Source organism: Lonchura striata, chromosome 1 (assembly GCF_046129695.1).
Source record: "Lonchura striata isolate bLonStr1 chromosome 1, bLonStr1.mat, whole genome shotgun sequence".
Classification (NCBI taxonomy): Eukaryota; Metazoa; Chordata; class Aves; order Passeriformes; family Estrildidae; genus Lonchura; species Lonchura striata.
In genome coordinates, this window is record NC_134603.1 from 64,639,408 (window position 1) to 64,661,116 (window position 21,709).

At 38.8% G+C, this 21,709-nt stretch overlaps 1 protein-coding gene across 13 annotated transcripts in view; it reads right to left on the reverse strand.

Moving 5' to 3' along the window:
• Positions 1-21,709, reverse strand: part of LOC110469722 (poly(rC)-binding protein 3) — a 497,662-nt gene that overhangs the window by 115,092 nt on the left and 360,861 nt on the right. The gene's annotated exons all lie outside the window — the stretch shown is intronic.

Consider the following 21,709-nt stretch of genomic DNA (forward strand, 5'->3'; position numbering starts at 1 on the left):
TAGGATTATTTTCCAAGGAATTTACACTCTTAAGCTTTTTAAGTCTATCAGCAGCATACATTAAAAATAAATTTTTTCTCCTCAGAGCTAGACATTTAAGGAAAATCTGTTTTGTTTAAAAACCTATATCTTACGTCCAAAGAGAATATTTCTTTTCCCCAGGTTATTAAAAATAAACAAGAAATCCACTATATTTTAACTGAAGTGTGGCTTCAAACTACTATAGACAACTTCAAATAAAATATAACCTATTGAACTGATGTCTATATCAATTCTATTTGATTAAAATTATGCTTAATTGTTAACATATAAACATAAATTTTATAATGAAGACAGATGTCAATATCCACTATTTATAATGAAGACAGATCATTAAATACTGTGATTATTGTCAGAAATACTTCAACAAACAGAAGTGTGTTAAAAAAAATGAAAATATTAGATAGTAATCTTCAAAGCTAATGTAGAATATCCCAATCTCAAGATTATTTTTTTTTAGGTAGAAGAATGAATTTTTGGTTTGCTTCCTAATTTACATGTTTTAGAATAATCTACAGTGTTACTATGGTATTATTTCCATCAGTTCCAGAAATACGCCCTTTCTGTACTACCTTTCCATTTATCAAGGCCATGATGAATACAAAAATCAAACCTGCTATAAATTATCACAATAAAGCCACTGAATATATAAGAAGTGGAGTAAAGAAAGATGCTGAAAGTAATCTGTCTTGCCAAGTGGAATGACAGAAAAGGGACAGTGCAGGGGGCAATGCTATGCATGGAAGAGAAATCAATGGAAGGGTCTCTGTTTCCCTGACTGCTTGGTATATTCTGCACAGTTCTCTCTACTAGGTTAATACTGTGCTGTCACAACCATGATAGCCTTGATGATTGTATTGACAAGAAATCATGATCTACAGCAGATCTGCTTTTACGGAATGGCCGGATAAGCCCTTCCATTAACAATACTAATCAGATAAAGTATTCCTAATGGATGACCCTGCATCTGGTTAGACTGAACTGCTCTGTTTAGTATCTATATGCTGTGTTTTTCATCCAAGATCAAGATGTCACTGCTAAGAATTTATACACTAGGTTTGGAAAATTGTTTATAATTTCTCTCTACATCTGCTGCAACTTTGGAAAACAGAGACCTAGTTCTTTGTTCCTGTCATTAAATCAGATTACTCTCATGCATTGCTAAAGGTTTCCATGACCCAAAAACAAACAAGGGACCAACATGTGAAGACTCATGAGGAATTTTTTTAAATTTAGGTATTCACTTTTTGCTCCTGGTATAAAGGAGTTATCAATTAAAATTTGTCCTGATAATCATACTTCTGGGTAAAACATATTATGAAACTAAAGGTATAACAGCCATTTGACAGATATGTTGCATAAAACCATAGTGCTCTGAGCCCTAATTTCTCCACGTAGCTATAAAATATTTAAAGAACACACTGTTTACAGGTAGTTAAGAGATAGCGGTGATAAATCCCCTTTCAGAAAAAAAACCTCCTTGTTCTGCGAGATTTATAGAAATGAGAGAAATCTTAGGAGGTGCAACAGCCTCAGAATTTACTTGCCAAGAGATTCCCCGTGCTCTTCTCCATGAAAAGAACGGCATCTGTGCCAAAGTGAGGATAAAAATGGTTTTCCTTCAGTCCTGTGATGGGTTTACCACCAGCTTTTACAGCAGTTGTCTTCAGTCAGTGAAAATCTCCCTACTGGCAGCACAGATAACAGAACTTGCTTGGCTTTTTTCTCTTGCAGTATAACATTGCAAAAAGAGAGCAAAACGTCACCAATTTGTACCAGCATTATTTTATACCTATCTTGCAGAGTCAGTCCAAAATCTGTTATAGTCTGGACATCAACAAGAAATTGGAACTGAAGTCATATTGCTTTGATCCTTCCCACTTTAGCATTTGTTTCATAGAAGTGTATCATCGTCTCTGCAGACTGTGGCCGCCTTTAAATTTAACGCAAAATTTAGGCTCTTCCAATGTGGCCCCGAAGACAGATTTTTGCTTCAATATTGCAAGGTTTACAGTAGAGACACAGAGGTGTGTCTCTCTACAGGCTAACACAGAAATTAAAGCTGCAAACTGTTCAAAGGATTTATCTCATTTCAACTTACTGGCTTGTCTCCTATAATTTCTTTATTTTTACTCTAGATCAAACATCACATGCTACTCTATTAGGTCGAACTAGTAAGATACTCTTAAAAAGTGAAGTTACAGAAAATCTAGCAGAATTCTTAAATCACCATGCCTAAGCAAATTCCCAGTTAAAAGCTTCTTCTCTTTAATGAGAATGTTGAATACTGATGGATTGTTTCTTACCAGTAAGGGCCTTGGAAAGTCAAAAGCTTCCCTCTACCCGTGGAGCTCTTATGTTTTAGATGCAACTGTGATGTGTAATGCACTTATGAAAGAACACAAACCATGCCCTAAACTTCCGTTGCTTTGGTATTAAGAACTTGACCTGAATGCACTGGGAAGAAAATGGGCTTTCAGAATATCACTGATTTTCAAAGACATTTTACTTTGTCCTCTGTAAAGTTCTGGAACCTAAGTCATTTAAACCCAGCAGGACGAGCAATTCTGAATATTGCAAGGGTAGCTCATAGAGCACACTAGTTTATTCACATATTGTACAAAGAATCTAACGAAATTTTCGTATCAGGTTACTAGTAATCTCTCTATTAAAAAAGAACAGACAATGCAATTTCATCCCTTAAAAGTGGCTTTTGCCAACCTGCAAATCTCAATTTTACTTTCAATCAATGCAAACCTCAGTTTTTTTCAAGAGTTATCTCCCCCTCCCACCAAAACAATGCTGTGCCAAAGCTTTTACAAGGATTAGTTGATTTTTTTTTTAAGGTGCCATAAGATTTGGATGACCTTTCAGCTTCAATGCTTTGATCTAAATATTGTCATGCCCTATGTAATTTTGATGTGGTCTAGCGCCACACAGAAACAATGCTGGGAGTTATTTCTGTGTATCTTTGTGCCAAATTATGCTGCCTTCCACCTGTGGTTGGAAACAGGTGCCAAGTAACTCTAAGTGAATGCTCATATGTCTTCTCCATAATTAATCTATTTTTCTTTAAACTTCAACAGCTTTAAGCCTTACAGAATGCAATCCTACAGGACCATGCCAAAAACCACAATAAAACAGATCTTAACCCAGAACAGCTCATTTGGCTCCTTTAAGGACAGACACAGATCCACACAGTATAAATGGTTGTCCTTAACTTTCCCTGGTAGTTTTCAGCTCCAAAGCACAACAGGACGGTGGATAATTAAAGAAATAGGATAGTTTTGGTATAAGGAGGAATTGAGCTGTCAATTTCTACAGTTTCCAAGGTTTTAATTTTTTTTTTCTCGCTAAAATATAAATAACAAAGCAACAAACCATTCACAAATTAAGCCAGGCTTGTCTACCCTGCCTTTTCGAAGAGCATCAAAAAGCACAAACCGTAAGAAAGCCGAGGGTAGCTGCAGCTTGGTGTCAGCTCAGCCATTCCTGCCTGGGTTTCTGCCTGAGCACTGAGCCTGGAGGAACATATGGCAAAGGACCAAGCAGTCCCAGAAAGACCAGGCTGGAGAGGACCAAGCAGTCCCAGACCTTTTACGGGGTGATGGGTGGAATCAACTCCAACACACTAACTCTGCTGCAACCATGCTATTCCATGAGTGCTCTTTAAAATTACCTTCTGTAGGGATAGGAAAGTACGCAGTTGAAGAAGTACCTCTCATCATCTATAAGTATCTTCTGACCATTGCTTAAAGGCAGGTGCTTTCATTAAAGAGCTGAAAGCATTTGTTTCAATAAATTAATGGGAGTAAGCTGTCAGGAATACCTCTATTCTTAACAGTAATATGGCACCACAGTGTTACCTGGCTGCTGCTTCTGCTCTAACAGGGCTGTGATTTAACTGTGAGAAATTCTCAGCCTCAGTCATTCTGCTCTCATGGCATCATAAGCATGTACCCCAGAGTTTAATTACTCAGCTAAAATGCTGCTGTCACCCTATACATATAATGTAAGAAAAAGGTGATTTCCACAAAGGAACTCATCTATTAATTTCATTTCAGGGCCTTTTCTTTAATTTGTTGCTCAGCTGTCCTTTTATTTTTATTAAACGCACTTGCTGTGTTAGCAATTGCAAAATGATTTGAGGTTAGCACGGCTTCCCCCCCACCCCCCAGAAAACAAAGATAGATTACTGGTGGTGGTAGTGAAAGAATCTTTAGGAAAAGGGGAGAGTTTTGCTTTCAGGCTGGCATTATTTAGGTTATTTAGATAATCTAGTGGCTTCAGGCAACATCACAAAATGAAATTATATGGTTTCAGTAAAATGAAAGGAGGAAGGTCACAAATCACAGCAATGCTCCAATAAAATGCAGTACAATTAAACTCCATGAGCTGCAGCTTCCCGGCCTGCATTCAGAGTGGTCTGCAATACCTACAAGCCCCAGTCACATGAACTGAAATAATGTTTTCCCGCTCAAGACTGCTGCCAAAGGCTATGATCAGACATGAGCATATTCCATGAAGATGACAGCTATTTGAGATGACAGCTGCTTTGAGGGAAACAAAGTCTGGGCTGATGTCCACTCCAGGCAATTCCATTGCCTGGACTGCATAATTCAGGTAACAGCAACCTCCTAGGGGGTCCATGACAAAAAAAAAAAAAAAAAAAAAAATGGCAGCAGGGAATCCCAAATAAATAAATAAATAAATAAACAACAACAATGCCACATTATCAAAAACACTGTCTTCTGTCAGAAAAAAGCCAAATTCCACCCTAAACACTTTTTAGTGCTGATCTCTTTCTATAAACCTTCAAGCAAAAATATCACATGTATACATAAAAGACTACGGTATATATACAAATATATACAAATGAGCTCTGCCCTTCCTTCTGGCTTGTCCATGTGACTAAAATAATGACATCTGCTTAAGGTCAGAGGTCTGGAATATTCAAATGCTGTGCCTGCAGCACATGGGTTCCAAAGTCAGGCTACACTGTCATGGATAATTATGACATCTAATGTAGACACATCTGTTCCATTTAGAGTAGTCAATTTTGGGGTTTTTTTGAGCATAAGTAGAAATAAACCTTGATCCCAGAACTATAAGACATTTTAATCATAATGGGAGATCTCTTTGGCAAGACTGATAATTTAAAACTAAGTGGAAAACCATGTTTTTTAAACTAATAAAACTTTTCATTTGCATTTAAATTTACAGTACATTGGAAAATTGTACAAGCAGTCTAGGAAAGCTCCGTGCTGATGTTTCAACACAGAAAGATCTCATTAGAGAAGGACCATAAGAAATGAAAGGCTATATTCTAGTTACAAATCATGTGAGCCATTAGTAGGATGGGGGTAGGAGGGAAAGACATCAACATCACCATAGAGAAATGTTCTGCTAACTCAGTCTTGCTGGTTTCTGAAAACAAGGAAATATATTTTCAGGTCAGTGATTTTCAACTGTTTTCGATTCACAGATCCCTAAATATTTTTTCCAGCAGATATGTAGACCTTTGAATAGCAACATTAAGCCCAAGGCAAAATGCTTGCTTTTCATCCTTACCTGCTGTGGGTTTCTGAGATATGGTTCACATATGGATCGTCTGAAAAACATTTTTTAAAAGACATCTTTTTATCAGAACTTAGCTGTTTTGCTTAGAATACTTCTATCACAGCCTTCTTTAAAAGGAAGGGGAAGGAAGAGACACCCTACTCATGTTCTGTAGACAAGATTTCTTTGAACTGAAGTCATAGATGCTTACATTTTCAGGCCTGTTTGCCATGTATGGGTTTAGGTACAAACTTCATTGGAAACCTTTGTTGTGTAGTTTATCAGCCTTCCATTACACAGGACAGCACCAATGTCTCTCTACCTGAGACTGACCTGCAGCACATGAGATCTGCACCTGGTCTTGGTTCAGAGCCAGAATGTCTGGACTTAATTTACAGCACCAAGTAAAATGCCAATACACAACCTGGGGCCCAGGGAGGTACATACCTGCTACCCTGGAGAAATCCAGCAGGTCAGAGTGTTCTGAGTGTCCCTCCATTTGCCCAAGAATTACCAGACATGTAACCAACCTACAGAACATTTATTTTGTATTTATTTTAGTTGCCTGTAGAATTCTTTCCTTCCCTCAATTTCACTGGAGCCAGGGGAGGGCATCTTGCTGCTCTGACAGATGTATATCCTCACTGTATTTCCTTTGGGAGAATCTCATACACCTATTTAGCAACAGATACGACTCAAAAAAGCGTGTCCTGCCAGGATTATGTGGTCTATGAGGAGACTCTTCTACATGACAGATACCCCCTCAGGCACTTGGAAACAGAAGCATCTTTCTGCCTGCTAAGCATTGAAGTTCCTGGAACATTTAGCTCAGTCCATGTTCTGTACACATTTTGGTTTTGAAGACATGCATCCCTACTGCTCCTTATAGAGTGTTCTTGGTGGAAGCATTTCAAAAGAAACAATCATTTGAATGGGGTTCTTCCTGGTTATGTTCTTTCTCTTTCCTAATGCCTTTCCAAATGCTGACTAAAGGTTTGAGCTTCAGCTCCCACTCTGGTGTTTGTCATAGGCACATCATGGCTGCTGGTGATACACTGTACTACAGAGAGGAAAGAACAATACAGCCACCATGCACTGGTGAAGGCCCAACCTAAATGATTATGCAGGCTCTTTACAATAACAAAACCCACTCCTCTCAATATTTTATACAGGAAATAATAATTCAAAAAATACTCAGATCAATTCTTATGTAGAGATGGAGCAATTTGATAGAAAACATGAAAAAAATCTTGATAAGTTGATAGAATCACCAGAAAAAATTCTTATGTATTTATATGATGCAGGCAAGAATAATCTCATTTTTTTCTATGGTGGTTTTCATGTTAGCCATTCTCCCATCTACACAGTGTTAACAGTTCTATCCCTTGCTAACACACTGTGGAAATCCCTTTCTTGGCAAATATCATCATCAAGAGGACAATTTCCCAGAGAAATCTGGCTCACATTCAAGATTCTTTCTGAGGATCAAAAATTGATCAAAAATGGGGAAGAGGAATTCATGAGCACATCAACCAGAAAACTTGTATGTATCTACTCTTGCACTTGATCAAGACAAAATTGTTTTCTTTTAGTCTCTGTCTGACTAACATTGTGGTTAACACCTCTGATTTGCAGCTGGGAGCAACAATGACATAAGAGACATCCAGATCAAGTACATGAAATAACACTAGAAATCTTTATTAAGAACAAAAGATGCAGAACAGAGACTAGCACACTTTTTTTCCCAAGTAAGTTATAACACCCTAAAATATCTAATGTTCATATTTGTATTACTATAAAAATTTGCAAAGAACTCAAATAAAAGCTTGACTCTATGAATCTAGTCCAGAGCAGCTTCAAAGAATAATTGACTACTTCAGAAAAAATCCTTCTTATTTTTGGATGAAATAAAATGTATGACTTTCCTTTATGTGGCCATGAAAACTTATTGAGCATCTCTGTTACTTGGCAATTGGGCTGCTTAGCTAGAGAAGATTGAAAGTCATGTTAATAAAACTACTAAAAAAAAAACCAAAACAAACATGCTGTTGAAACTTGCACTAAAATTTATTACCCTTGGTTAGTAACAATGAAGTAAATTTGAAATATAAAGGCTTGTCTTTGCAAAAATAGTGCCACACATAGAGTAAAATAACTCGGATCACACCAGCAAGGGCCTCCTTACCATTGGTAACTGCCCAACCAGCAGGTACAGAGAGAGTACTGAGAGTAACGGAGAGTTAACCCTAGACACTTAGCCCTCCCAGCATTATGAACTTCCCATTGGTCTTAAACTGTGACTGTTCCACAGCACTTTGCAACTTAACTCTCCTCAGCTGATCACTTTTTTGATGTCTGAAGTGCACAAAATGATTGTTAATCCAATTTGTGTGTTCCATTTTCTTTGGCAGACAAGGCAAAAATAAAAATAAAAAGGGATGGGGGGAAACGGCGGGGGCAGGAGAGGGGAAAGAGGGAAAGAGAGCACAAGGGACAGAACAGTTCCTGCCTCTGTAAGCATTCCCTGTGCCATTCCAATTTAAAGACAGACTTTTTGACAAACACCCTGGTGATCATGTTCATTGGGAGCCAAAGGACGAAGCAATTAAGGTGCAAGGCTTACCCAGGCACAGAAAACAGTGAGGATACAATAGTTTAAACCCACAGTGGTGCTGTGGTATCACCTTCTGATGCCCTAACTCTTCAGAAAATCATTCCTTTCCAGCTCTGATTCTCTATCAAAATTAATTAATTCACAGCCAGTGGGTCCCAGCTACCTTACTCCCAGCCCAGTGCCAGCAATGTTTAGGGACTTCATGTCCCAAATGCAGCTGAGTCCCAGCTCAGCCTGGGATTCATTCCTCAGCCCGTGAATGAGGAGGCATGGCCTCAGCTGAGGGAACAGAAAGGGGAGCGTTACGTGCAGTGGTCACTCATGTCCTATGCCCACCTCATCTTTGGATCCTCTAATGGGTATAGACCTCCCTCCCCCTGCCCCCAGGGAAACTCTTTTCCTATTTAACCTTGCAAGGGTAGCTGAGCACAATGCAAACGAACCTACTGCAAATTACTGCTCAGACCTCGAAAATCTGGTTTGTTTGCAAAGTAGTACTCCCCAAAAAACAACTGCTGACTCAGGGGGAGGAGATGTAGTTCCATTTCCAGTGCCTGTGAGGTAAAGCTGTGGAACAGCTACTTCTGCTCATCCCAGAAGGCACAGACAGAAGACAACAACCAGTCCACACAGCACAACTGCCTGCACTCAGCAGACTAATCAAGCCAAGTGATTTTGTTAAAGAAAAAAAAAAAAAAAAAAAAAAGAGAGGAAAATGACAAGAAAATTCCAAAAAAAAGAAAAACCAAAACCCACCCAAACCAAAACCCACAAAACAAAAAGCCCCAGAATTCACCCCTATTCCCTCTCTCTGGCAATTCAGCCATAACTAGCATGGTCACATGCTCCCTGCCCATGCCTTGCCTTCTAACAATGTTGTAAGAGCCTATAAATACCATGGAGATGCATACTTGTGGTGCAGAGCCCACTCACAGTTTCTGTACCCTGGCCTCATCTCCAGCTGCTGGACAGATCTGCAGGGCTGGAAGGGCACTCCCAGGCTTTTGCAGCTGACCACAGTAACACGGCAGCATTATTTGTTTCGGAAACCAAACAATACAGAGAGTTTCAGCTGTACAAGTAGAAACCAAACAGCTTCTTTAGATCTGTAGAATCTGTTATCTCTACATGTCTGTCTTTCACCACACATTTTTCTTTCGCTATTTACGTACTACAGCACAAACCTCCTGGGCAGGCTATTAATCTGAAATGACATCAAGTAAATACACTAAATCAATAACTAACCCCTTCAATATCCCAGGCTCAGGCACTCATGAACGCACTCATCCTTTGGAATGCCCCTCCCCACCCTTCTGTTAACATCAATGTCATGGGCATTCAAGAGACCTGTTCTACAGATCAGGAAAGCAAGCCAGGAATAACCATCCTGAGCCCCTCGGCCCCCAGCACAATCTGGCAAGACAAACTCCACATCTAATAGCCCAAGACTGACTTTAGGAAGGAGCCACTCATTCACCAGAGCATATGGTAATCAAAGCCATGTCTCTGCAGATTCAGTGGCAATAAGGTATAAGACTCCAGTGCTGAGGTTTGAAAACTTCCTCCAAATGGCTTAAATTTTCTTCCTAAATTCTGTTACTTTCTAATTCTAGTTCAATTTTTGCAGTACTTCTACTTTCCTTGGGCTTCCTTTGGACTGCATTTCAACTTTTCAGTACTAACACAGCTCTCCCAGATCTCAGTGACTGCTAACTTCAAAAGGGAACACACTGGACTTCATTAGACTACTTAATGACATTCATTCTGGCACTAATCTTAAAGCACTTTAAGCATTTAAAACTTTTTAAATTACTATTTTAAATAACCAGTATAACCTAGCAGTCAAAATGGATTTGCCAAGAGCTGGCAAGGACCTCCACTACAGGAGGAAGCAGACACATTTTAAAGACAGCTTGCCTTACTCAACCTTCTCCTGCACTACAAGAGTCATCCTTGCAGCAAAATATTTCTTAAATATTACAGCAAAGCTTAAATTTTTTTCAACTGAAGATGATGAAACAAATTAATCTCTGGCACAGACTAGTATGGAAGAAAATAAGAAATAAGACCATTTAGGATAATGCTAAATCTGGATGGGAAGAATAAGAAACCAATGGTGATATAATTGGCACATAGTCTTTTAAGAGTGTACACTTGAACGGGTAGATGAATTTGATAATCAAGCAACAAACTGATCTCCTACTAGTTCTGAAATTCAAGGATTCACTCAAGCAAGCATACAAGATGCTAGTAGTGTGAGCTTTTCTACAGATAAGCAGCTCTGGAAGGAAGTAAAAGGTTCTAAATGTTACTCAAGGGAGAAGCAGCAGCAGTAGAGAAAGAATTAGACAAAGGGGATAAATTTAGCTGAAAAAGACTACTGAGTTGGAAAATGCACACTATGAGTAAATTACAGCAAGCTAAAATAAAAATTTCTTAATTATAAAAGTTACTATAGATATCATTAATAGAACCACATGACATTTCTATGTAAATTGGATTTATGAATGTAAATCATTGTTGGGTCACACAAACTGAAAACATTTTGAATTCAAGACAGATAAATTAGATAGTTCAGAGGTTTGATGTACTGAGGACATGAGTGTGGTGTGAAGAACCAAACCAATCAAGCTTCTAAAAGTTTAGAGGCCTCCTAAGCACAGAAACTGAGGCTGATTTTGTGGGAGTCCTGCAGCAACTGGTCTTATGTGCAGTTCATTTCTTTCTATTTTAGAACTGTTATTTTGTTGCTCTCTTGAAATAAAATAAAAGACAAATACACATGACAACTGACCAAAACCAAATCATATTTCCAGTAAAGATGAAATTATTTATTAATTTTTCTTAAGTCGACAAGCATTAAGCTCATGTAAATATTTTCCACCTTCCCATTTAATTTGTCTTTTTCTACAAGAGAAGAGTAATTCACATTTTAAATGTGCTGATGCAGGAAACAAGTGAATGTTTACTCACAGTAAGTAAAACTGTTCTTGCTTTATTCTGGAATATAAGTGGTACCAAATGTTGTTTAGAAGCACATGATGCCATGTGAAAAAAAGCTCAATATTTGATTGGAGATTAAAGATTATTTTGCAAATTTGATCTGTTTGCAGGAGAAGCAACTGCTGGTCTTTGATGTGCATGTATCTCATATAAATCCAAGGAGGCAATAATTCTAGAGTACAAAGTCATGATGTGACCACAAATGGAATATATCGCATGCAGCTCTTATCTTCACGTATTGCAGAAAAAGATATAAAATAACTAGGCATATACAAAGAAGGCCAACTTAAATGATATAGGAATTGGAGGATAAGACACCGACTATGAAGACAGACTGAGGAAGCTGAAGTTCTATAATCCAGAAAAGAGGATTAAGCAGAATACGATCATAGTCTATAAATAACTTACAGGTAACAATATAGATGAAAGAAGAGAATTATTGAGATAGCTGGTACAGGGTATGATGACAAGCAACTTTCTTGAGCTAAAGAAGGAAAAAACTGAACAGAATAATGTAGGCCAGACATTTGCAAAACTTAATGCTCCACGGCAGCATGCAAAATGATTGCATTTTAACCAAGGTGTAGTCACTTCATACATGTGGCAGTTCCAAGCAAAAAAGGTGAGTCTTGTGCCTCACAGGACACAACCCAATCCTGTGGTCATCTGCCAAATGGACTGGGGCTTGTTTTGGCGTCTGGGTGCCCAATAGCAGAAATGAATTCAAAGGAGATATTGAAGTTGAGTATAAACTTAGAAAACAGGCTGTCTAAAAGAAGTAATTTTATTTCCCCCTCCACTCACGGGAGGCAGATTGTGAAAACTGACCACATACAGGAAAAATTGCATTAATATGGCAACTGTCCCATCATAACACTTAAAGATTGGGTACATTGGGTGCCCAGGATGTGCCTCAAACAGCAAGAGAAGACTTGCTCCCAATTATTCCAACTTGCAAATTTTCAAATAACATCAATGTAAGACATACATTCTCATATAAATTGGAATGAGTAAGCAGAGATTTACCTCAAAACTGGAAAAAAGTGGATACATGCACACGAAAGATCAGTTTCTCCTCCAAACACATCAAACTTCCAAAATCTTCACTCTCCAATGTGATTTTTCTAATACATTCAACAGAGCACCATAGGTCTACGAAAGGACAAGAAGCTGGCCTTATGATTAATACGAGACCCAGAAAGCTGCTCTGAATGGGGGGTGAGGGGGAAAGTCTGCCTAGAATATGATCTTTTATTTATTTCACTGCAGAATGTTCCGAGTGGTTGAAATGAAAATACACAAGTTTTGACAAGTTTATTCCTACTGAAGCAAAGTGGTGATGGACACAGTAGAGTTCCTGTACTAACCACTAAACTTTCCTATGTCAATAAAAATATTATCTGCTCTCAGGGATGTGGAAAAAAAATCCACACACCAAGGTAAGCTTTTTCTATCCACACGTACTGCAATATTTTAACATTCCATTTCCGATCTCATGGACATACCACACTCACTTTCCACTGGTCTCACTGAGACACTCTATCTTTACAAACTCAATCCTTTCTCCTTTTACCCAAACAGAAGGAGCCATCCAGGTTCAAAACTGAGAAGGTCTGAAGAGGGTAGTGAAAGTTAGAAGAAATGGATGGAGAAAGAAAACAAAACCTATGAAAACGCAATTTCCCTGGACACTAGAAACACAGAATCAGTAAGGTTGGAAAAGACCCTTAAGATCATTGTGTCCAACCATTAACCCAGGACTGCCAAGACTAAGACCATGTCCCTCAGTGCCATATCTGTGTGTCTTAAATACCTCAAGGGTGGTGACAAAACCCCTTCCCTGGGCAGCATGTTCCAGTGCCAGATAACCCTTTCAGTAAGTAACTTTTTTCCTAAAACCCATCAAAACTTCTCCTGGCACAACTGAAGCTGATTCCTCTTGTCCAATAACGTTTTACTCGGAGAAAACGTTCTTATCCAGATACAAGCTGGAGAAGAATTACACATCACTTTCACAATGAGATGCTATTTTGTAGCCAAAGTCAATAGAAGAGTCTGGGAACATCATTGTGTCATCACAAAAACTGGATGTAGGAGGAGAGAAGATCCCAGAAATCCTCAGTGATTAGACAGCAACCTGTTCTCATTCTACTGCTTCAACACATAATCAAGGAGAAATTCTTTCAGAGATTTTGTGGACATCCCATCCTCAACATCTTCCTTGTTTTGTTACAACTGTGCAAGATGACCTACAGCTTGGACTTTCACCACATTTGGTCTTCGATACACATGTAAAAATTCAGGAAAACCTTCACAGTCTGTTCCAAAGATGTAAGGCAGCAAATGAATAGAATACATTGAAATAGCTATTTCAATTTGCAAAAACTCACCAGGTAAACCATATTAAAATAGAACTAGTTACAAATACAAAATAATTTCTGGCTAGGAATACACATCAATAGCACTTTCAGTTGACAATAAAAAGAAGATATTTATATCTCAGATTCTCCTTTAATACCATTTTTGTCACAAAGTCATTATGCATATATACAAACTATAGGTAGGTATGTAAATTAGATGCTTAGTGCTCACACAAAACTATTGAATTTGACCAAGTATTAACTGAACAATATAAGATTAAAATTAATATAGATGATGTCATACCTTGTTGATTATACATCATAAATTAAAAAGGTATTTATTTGAACAAACACATTTCTGTAAGTCCTTCTGTTGTATGAGAAGTGTGGAGTGTTTACAGGCAGCAGCTATTCAGGGCTGTAGACATGAAAGCCTGCCTCAAACATGAGCTACAAGCCCATTTCTGTTTATTACTATAGCCTATCCATTTGACATCTCCCTAATAAACATTCTTAATGAAAAGCATTCAAGTATACACCCTGTTCATTGGCTTTACCCAGAGTGCTGAGGCTCATTAGGCAGATTATCAGTTTTCTGCAAGAGATGTCTGCACAGTTTTCAAATTTTGACTAATAATCTCTTGAAATAAGGTTTGCAGCAGAAGACATGCTGAGCCAAAATCATCACTAGACTGAGTCGGTGCTAATGTGATTTTTTAAAAAGTCTTTGCCCTTAGCTTTAGAAATATTTGCAGGTTTTATTTTGTGGCTATTCCCAACCCCCAAAACACTGCAATTATTATTAGGGAAATAAAAGTACCAATCCAAAACAATTTAAACTGATACATTTCTGTGGTTATTCCAAGCAACAAAGGTTCTCAAACTTTTTTTGAAAAGCACTAGTAACAGTGAAAATCAGTTTCCTTTTAAACTAGGGCAAACATAAGCCCACATCTTGCCCCATCTGCCCACATTCTAGAAACAAAAGCATGCAAAAAATTTCATGTAGTAAAAACCTGGGGAAGCTGTAGTTAAAGATTCCAGTTAATTTTTTTCAATTGAGTAAGAATTAATATCTTTGAAATCAACACAACCAAGAAAAGACTGTGCAAAACTCTTCATAATATAATCCCCTCATGTAATAAAATGTAAGTGTCTGAAAAATGTGAATTGCATTAGGAGCATAGGAACTAGAAATTAAACTGCTTTAAGGTGTATCTGCAATCTTTCAAGCTTGCCCAGCATATTTTAAATATATTATTATGAAATAAAATTATTTTCCTGGCAGCTCAGCTATATTCTCATTGAGAGAATCCCATTTTGATGTATTTTAAAGTATGATCATAGAGGCATACAGAGCTAAAATGTAGGTGACATTTTATTATTAGCCATAGGCAACCCTAGTTACGGCTACTTACATTTTCAATATATATGTGATCTGCTTTTAACTTTATTGACTAATAATAATAATAATATTCACTGGAGACTGGGTCATTCATGTCTAGGGACAGGAAATCAGAAAGGTCACAAGGTAAAAGAAAACTCCATTTTCATAGGAAATTTAATGCATTTCTCCTAGGGGAATTCATGTTGCTTTAGAAAGGTTTAGCCATATATTGGTGGGCTCTTTAAACCTGAGCCAAGTAAAAGCCCACCCATCTCTGCAGAATAATCTGTGTTTAATAAAAGCAGTAAAATACATTCCTGTGTAAAATAGATTCCTGTACACTTTTTTTGTAAAGCCTCTCTTGCATTTTATTGCAAGCAGCTCAGTAACTCCACACACTCACTCAAAGCATGATTGGGGTTGTTTCTTAACCAGCGGTATAACAGGCAAGGAAAGGTCACGGTGCTGGGAGATTTATTTTCAGATGATAAACAGGATTAAAAGTGAATAGGTCCTGGTTAGCAGAGCACCCTAAAAGGAAACCCAGGAATGGTAAGTCACAGCCCAAAGTCCAAATTGTGTGTCAGCAATGTCCTGCTAGCAAATCAAGAAGTAACTACCAACAAAATTGGATATATACATGCGGATATATACATATGTATATGTAATCCACCACAAGTGATGTTCATACAATAGCCCAGTCAAAAACCAAAGTAAACAAAGAGAGCCCTGTAGCTAAGGATACCATTGACAAAAAAAAGGGTAATAACAGAAAATACAGAAATATCAAGATAGGTCACTTTAATGAACGTACTTCTGCCTTTTATTATCTTTTCATTGAAACATGAAACCAGGAAGAGAGGAAGGATGGTTCTGAAAAATCAGAAAGTCTCATCCAAGCACAATAAAGTATGTTCACACAGTTACAAGAAGCTTTTTTAACCCACTGGCTAGGAGGGGTATCACTCATCAGCTGGAATTCAGCAACTGGCCATGGATGTGATCCTACTTGGCAGCAATATGGAACAAAAGAGGTGAGCCACTATTACACTCAGTCATGACAGCCTTAATAGGGCAGAGGGAAGCAATTCGCATTTCCAGTGTTTAAGCTGATGCATTCTGCTCCACAGGCAGGAACAGGAACAGGTATCCCTGAAGTTACTGAGTCACAGCTCAAGATCAGTGCCTTCTAAAAGCATGCTTTTCAAGATATAGGGGAAATTACTCAGAAGCACAAATTAGCTACCAATAACAGGATGAATACCATGACATCACATATTAAGTTATAAGAGGACATGCCAACAGATTAATTGGTACTGAAGCTCCTAGAGATATACTGGCAATTAAGGTTCCTGTAAGCAAACAGGAGGCCAACAGCAACACTGGTTGGAAGTGTGGGAAAGCCACACCCAGCACGTGATGGTTGCCTCCAAGCAGACATTTCCAAGAGCAGCCCCATTTCTGTCAGGACTGGGGGGGCTGCTTGAGCATCTGCTCTAGTCAATGGAAAAATAACACCTCTAGGAGGCTCCACCATCATGGCTCATGCTGGAGTCTTTTGTCAGAAAAGTATCATTCCTACACAAAAAAGAGAAGCTTTCAAAATTTAAGCACTATTTTAAAACACAGGATCAGATTCCAAGAATCTTACTTATCTGACATTAGAAACACTGAAGGGACATTGGACTTTGTTACAAGCCAGTTTCAATAGCACTTATAATTTTTATTCAGCTTCCTCCACCCCACCCCAGTCACTGTGGGATGCTCACAGTAAATTAACAGTGACAGCCTCTTCAATACCTAGCAGGCATCTCTACTTGTGCACTGTGAATGCTGATGGGGGAAGGAGGAACGGGGAAATAAAGTGCATCTCTCTCTTGTGTCTGCACAGAGCCTTTGTTCTTCACAGAGAAATCTAACAGTGTAACTTTTGATATTCCCTACTACTCAATCAAAATCCACCTATCTAAACTTCTCTGAATTAAAAGGACTTGGAACTCCAAAGATGATTCTCATCACTGTGAATGAATAGTATAAACTTGTCTAGGGGAACAAAGGTAGAACTCTCATGTCTTCGTATCTTCAGGAGCAAAACATTTTATTTGAATTTACTCTCACAGGTATAGCACACACTCATAAAGAAAGAAGACAGGTTTTTTTGATCACTTTGATCATATGTAAGGAAACCTCCACCAGATCCATGTAGATCAGTATTTAATCCAGTACTATATGGTAATTATTGAGCCTATACAGTAATTATTTAGTGGATTTGCAGCATTTACAAAGGTTGCATTAGCCCCCAATGTTTCACCGCCTTTTCATGTAAAATCTCTGTGGTAATTCTATAGAATGTTTAATATTACAATACAGCCAGCAATCTTCTGTTTGCTCTTCTGGGTATCTACCAACTACTGGCACATAGCTAGAACTATGCTAATGAGATCACCAAGGTATGCACACAGTTTCGTTGACTGAGTCAAATCACAGAAAATCATCTTATGGTCTTCAAGTCTCAGATTCTGTCCTTCCAGTCATTTAGGCTCAAATGCTGAATAGAGGCTTTATAGGCCACTGACAAGAAAATATATGCAAACAGGGATAAAGGCAATAGACCATCATAAATACAGGACTAGATGGTGTGACATTGCACCAAATACTTCATCACCATGTAGATACACCCAAAAGTGTTCTTTTTTTTGGAGATGTAGCCCTCTTCACTTTTCTGTAGCATGCTCCGCATGTGGGACAATATGCTTCCCTTGTTGCCACTGAGACAATCAGACTGTTCAGATTTCATTTCATAAAATCCTGAGATCAGCAATAACATCTGTATTTGTTTAGCAACAAACATATACCTATTTGTACATAAAAGACAACAGAAGCCTTTTTCTGGACCTCCACATTCTCTGTGTGCAGCTGCCTAGACTCCCACTGCCATGCCTGGGACTGCTGCTCTGACACAGCCACCCCCATTTTCTAAAAGTTGGTTGAACATTCATAAAGCCCTGCTGTAAGCATCACAGTCAAGTCCTTGTGTTGATCTGTTTAATTTTAATGAAATCTAATTCTTTCTTTCTTATTACAGACATTTGCCTAAACTATTCTGTACAGTGTTTTCCTAAGTATTTTCACTACTTTTAAAAAAATTATTATTTGAAAGTATTTATCTTAAAATGTTTCGAAGATTAAAAAAAACCCCAACAACAACAAAAAAACCAAAACATAACAAAAACCACAAAAAACCCCCAAAAACCAAACCCACCAAAAATCACACATTCAAGTTTATCTCCAGACCATTTTATGCAAGTTTGCAGGTGTCACTGCAATAAATCCTACTAAGAAATATTGCAGCATCCTCCTCACAGAACTGTATCAAGCTATAGGCTGTCTAAGCAACTAGATTATGCCAAGAACAACAGGTATATTTATTAATTTTGCAAACCTGCTGCTTATTTATTTTATACTGCTAGTCAGATCCTGCTACTGATGCCCACATCCCCCATAGGAGGAAAGTCTGCTGAGGTCACTGGCTGAGTCTTGACAGTGTTAATTGCTGCTTAATGACTCACAGCAGTGTTGAGATACTATGGCCAAGCACAGACTTCTGAGGAGGTGCACAGAGAAAGAAACTTCATCCAACTCAAAATGACCATTATAGCTTTGGGGAAAACAAGGTTTGATCCAAATGGGAGCCAGAATCAGAGAAGCAGAATTAAAAAACCCAACAAACTAACTCCCTTGAGGGAAGAGATCAATTCATGTTGGTTTGCAAACTTTTTTTTGGACATGTAGGTAACAGCCCTTGATATTTTAAATAACAATGACTTTCTATGCTAATTGTTTTTTGTGTCTCTGTGCTGAGGGCTTTCAGGGCTCAGAAGGCAAGTCAAAATGCTGAACAGCATGTGTGTACACAAGATGACAGCCTCTGGCAGGGGACACAAAGGCTTCAGAATACGGGTGAGCACAGCAAAGGGCCACCCATGTGCATAGGGGGTGAAGGGCTGTCTGCTAGAAATCTGGCAGACTGCTCAAAAGGGATTTTGTTAGCCTGAACTTCTGTGCCTCACTGATGGATATTAACATACAATTGCTCTTGCTGAATATCTCCATGGCCACTTCAAGGATGCTTGCATGTATTATTGTCTACCTCTTCCCTCTCACCAGCTGATGGGCACTACACCTCTAGGAGTAAAAACACACACCCTTAAGACCAAGTAGATGTCTGTTACAAAGATTTTCTGCTTGATTTTAATCCAAAACAGCTGGCATTGAGCTGCTGTTTTTTAATTAAAACCTCCTTTGCTGAGTTGTTTTTGTCTTGTAGAGCATCTATCAATCAGGAGGAGTCACCGTAGGATGCACTCAGTGGCAGCCGGCTATTTCATCCCTCCCCCCAAGCCCAGACACTGACTTTTTCCTTCTTCCTCCCCTCCCCAACTTCATTAACTAAATGCACTGAATAAACCTTAACATCCCAGCTAAATCCTATTGGCCCTGGATTTGCTGCTTAATGCTAAAACCCAAGCGACCCATTTTTCTCCTGTTGATACTTCTATTGCTGATGGCAGCCAGCAGAGAAAAATACCCAACTATAAACTATTTTCACGTAAGGAACAAAATCAGAAGCATTCATCATTCACTCTTTCTGCTGCTGCTCACAAACTTTATGTAAGCTTTACGTGACGTGTCAAAGCGTCCCTTGCTTTTGTGCTTCACAGGCAGCACAGTGAGCCTGTTGCTTAGCAAATGATTACAACAGAGTGCATCTGTTATTAAAAGTGCAACTAGGTCTCTTTTAAAGGAAAATGATCTGGCAATGTCTATGAAAATTAATTTCTTTGCATTCTACAATCCCCAATCATGATGTTGTTATAAACATCAGAAGATGAAGATCCCACTAACTGAAAATCTTGGGAAGCGAATAACAAAGAGAGTAAAAATCTTCAGTGCTACAGAATTATTTTGGTTGCTATCCTTAAGTTTTGTTTTGAACTCTAAGTTTGTCTTCCCAATTTCACATATGCCACAAAAAAGGCTGAAGATTATTCACTGTGCCCTTGTGCTGCACCCCAGTTATAATTACTGCTTGTTATCTGCCCTCAGCTCAGCTGCCCAATGCTTCCTCTTTGGTCCATGATGACAAACAGGCTCCTCAATGGTTCTTCCCAGCTCCTGACTCACTCTTTCCAAAGCACCCAAACTGGGTCATCCATCCAGCTGCAAAGCCTCCCTGTGGTAGCATTGAGACCTTTGGCTGCTGGTGTCATCCTCCTGCCTTTACTGCTTGCTCCACCAGACCTCTGATCTCCCTTCCACCTTATAAACATGTCACCATGACCATTATGTGTTTTGCCACAACATCTGACACTCCAAAACCCTTGCTCCCACAAATACCTCACAAATACCTCTTTTGCACTTCTGCCACACACATCTGTGGCTGTAGTCACGTCCCCCATTAGGTCTGCAAGCTGCTGCACAACTTTTATCTGCAGTGATGCACCCTTGCCCTGCTGCAGGGTCCCTCTGGAATTGTCCCTGCCCAACAGACTTGGACCCAGGCTCCCAGCACTCCTAAGCAGGAGGGCCACGTCACCCTCGGCTTCTCCAATTTATGTCCTTCTGTCTGGGTACTGAGCACGAAGGATGTGAACCCCTGTGCTTTCACCAGGACAGCCTCTTGCCCTGGGATGGATCTATGGAAAGCAGCTTCACGTGCAGAAAACCGAGTACTTTCCCTCATGGCTTGCAAAAGTCACTCATCGCATTTTCAGTTATCTGTCAGAGTGGCTATTCCAGCTTGCACTCGGGTATCCAACCAACACAGCAGTCTTCGGATTTGACTTATATTTTTAATACCACATTTCACTTGACTTTATTATCAGACCTCAGTCTCCTACAATACCGAGCTGGCTTCTGAGAAGTGCTGCATCCTGAACTGCCTATCCCATAGACACCCAATCCTTTGCCCAGCAAATTCCCGCAGCATTCAGAGACAGCAAAGGCTGAAAAGGAACAAGGAGCCTGGGCAGTTGGTGAAAATGCAGCCATGCTGAATAAAAAATGTATTTATAAAGAACCTAAAAGCAAATGCAATCTAGCACTGAAGATACATGGCACAGGTTATGATTATTAGTACGCTATCTGGTACGAGAAGCCTTTCAAATAAAAACACTTTCTTACTGACCGTGCACTCGCGTTAATGTATTTCTTACCAATACCATTAATGGAGCATTCATCATGTTTCTTGCTTCTCTGAAGTAATAAGAGAAATAGATGGAACCATGCAAGAATAAAATTAAATATATCCATGACGCTACACGTTATCATACTGCACACACTCTACAAATGTGTTTTAATAGGGTCCTTGAAGGAAGTAATGGCAACTGACTTCAATACTACAGAAATATTCAAACCAGCATGAATTGGAAGGCAGGAGAGATAAGGAATATAACCCGTAAAACAAATACTTATATTCTTGAGGACTTGTTTTTTGCAGCAAGGACACAGATGAGAGAAAGACAGAAGGCAAGGTCTTCTGTAAGAAACCAGCCATTCCAGACTAAAGAAAGTAAAAATATTTTTGTTTGCCTGATTATAGATAAGGATGATATAGAGCAATATCCACATGATTCATCAAGGTTTTCCCTTGCCTTGAAGTGAGTAGTGAGTAGCATACTAGACAGAGGACATATTTCTTAAGAGGTTTATGAGGAAGCAAACCTCAGCTTTTCTGTTTATTTTTAT